Below are 2,338 nucleotides of genomic sequence, written 5' to 3' on the forward strand. Positions count from 1 at the left end.
TTGTCAGTTGCCATTCAGTTTTGTTCTTGCACTATTGTATTTTGATTTTGGTTTTGGTTTTTAATGCAATCCAGAATGATTTATATTTTGAATTTCTACCCCTTCCCTGGTCATCTGAAAAGAAAAAAAAAAAAAAAGTACCATGTTTAAAGGACTGGATCAAAGCTCATGGTCAGGTTGAAAAAGAGATTGTTCAGGAAGTCAACAAGGCTAGCCAGTGGGGAATTTGAAGTGTTCAGGCAAAGAGCTTGGCAGTGAAGGGACAGCAAGACCAAGAGGCTCAGGGGACTGGCCGGCAGAACAGGCCAAATTGGGTGGAGCATGGAGCAACACACCGCTAAGAGGTGCTGCTGCCCTCCCTCCTCCCCGGCGCTGAAGCCATCCACAAAACAAAAATGAACTCTTCTGTTGCTTAAAAGAGTTTTCATTTTGTAAAAACCTCCAAACCAAAACCTCTCTGCATTCACCTCCCCTGGATACCCATGACACATGACCAAATGTGGGGGCTTACGGCCACAGAAATTATTCTCTCCCAGTTCTGGAAGCTTAAGTCTGAAATCAGGCATTGCCCGAGCCGCGCTCCCCGCTAGGCTGTAGGGGAGGAATCCTTCGCTGTCCCTCCCAGCTCTTCGTGGCTCCACAGCTTGCTCCTCCTCCTCCCTTTCAGCCTCTTAGAAGGACAGTTAGCACTGGATTTAGAGCCCACCTGGATAATCAAGATAACCATATCTTGAGACCCTTAACTTCATGACATCTGCAAAATCTCTTTTTATAAATAAGCTCACACTGGCAAGTCCCAGGAATTGGGACATGGATATCTTTTGAGGAAGGACCATTCAACCTGCTGTCCTCTTTAAGGTAAGCATTCCACTTAAGCCTATAGCTCCATAATTCATTATAGAACAGAAAACACAAGAGATTATTTTAACGTACTGCACATTAAGCAAACAATATCAAAGCAAAATGGCCAAAACCAAAAACGATACATAATATGAGATTCCCTTATCAAATAGTCAAATAAGAGACTAAGTATTTCCTTTAAAAAGGATCTGCAATAGTAGGGCACGTGGTGCACTCTGCGAGGCTGAGACAGGAGGATCACAAGCTTGAGCCTAGCCTGGGCAACTTGGTGGCTTAGCAAGACCCTGTCTCAATTTTTAAAAAGTAAAAATGGTTGGGGATGTGAGGGCCTTTGGTTCAATTCCCAGTAACCAGAAAACAAAAACAAAAACAAAAACTGCAGTAGATCTTTCCGTGGAATATTTGCAGCTTGTTAATACGTACAGAGGTGCCTCGGTTCACAAACTTAATTTGTTCCACGATTCTGGAAAAGATGGCCGTGTTCATGCTCGTGTGGGAAAGACAGCCATGGCTGTGTCCATCGCCCAATGTACGGTTCGCAAACAAAAAGTTTTGCCAAACGCTTCTGTTTGCGAACCAAATTGTTCAAAAACAAAAGCATCCGTGAACCGAGGCACCACTGTACTTATTTGAAAATTTCAAAATTATTTAAAACTGTTACTAACTTCACATCTCTCCCTGCTCTGCAAAGGATTTAAAAGCCCTCCTCTTTGGCTTCTCAGGTAGTTTACCATGGGATTTGGCTCTCTGCCCTTTGGTTTTACAAGAAGCAAAGAAGTGGGCCAGCTAGCTTATCTGTGGCTTTTGTCAAAGAAAAGCCAGTCCTAAAGGTTCTGAAAGTTCATTTCCTTAGCACAGTTCTCTTCGTCAGAAGAGTAAAGATGAATGTGTTTTTGTTGTATTGTTTTTGCAGTGCTGGGGATTAAATCCAGGGCCACGAGAGTAACAGACAAATACCTTCCACTGAGCTATACACCTAGGCTCCAATCAACCCAGGAATGGGTGTTTAAAGTAAAATTCTATTTTTTTTTTTTTTTGGTACCAGGGATCGAACTCTGGTCCTTGCGCTTGTGAGGCAGGCGGTGGAACCACTGAGCTAAATCTCCAGCCCTAAAATTCTAATGTTTACTTTGTAGAAGCTGCTCACTGCCTGGCAGCCTGGAAGCAGAGCAAGGAAAAGTGTCAGGAAGTGGCCAAGTACACAATGCCACGCCTCCGAGAGCACCGGGACACGTGCAGAAGTGTGCCTCACTAGTCTGCCAGGTGTTTCTCAATCCAATCTGCTTGACAAGCCGTGACCAATGGTCACACTTGCTAAGTTGCCCAGGCCAGGATTGAACTTGCAATCTTCCTGCCTCATCCTCCCATGCCTGGCTTCCAATGTCTAGTTTCTAAAAAAAATAGGTCATGGATGTTTTTCTAGGTTGTGATTGCTTTGCCAAGCCTATCATACTGAACTGAGAAATACAGAGACAGG

The sequence above is a fragment of the Heterocephalus glaber genome, unplaced genomic scaffold, assembly GCF_053883595.1.
Source record: "Heterocephalus glaber isolate CG9 unplaced genomic scaffold, H.glaber_assembly_v1.0 deba00000594, whole genome shotgun sequence".
NCBI lineage: Eukaryota > Metazoa > Chordata > Mammalia > Rodentia > Bathyergidae > Heterocephalus > Heterocephalus glaber.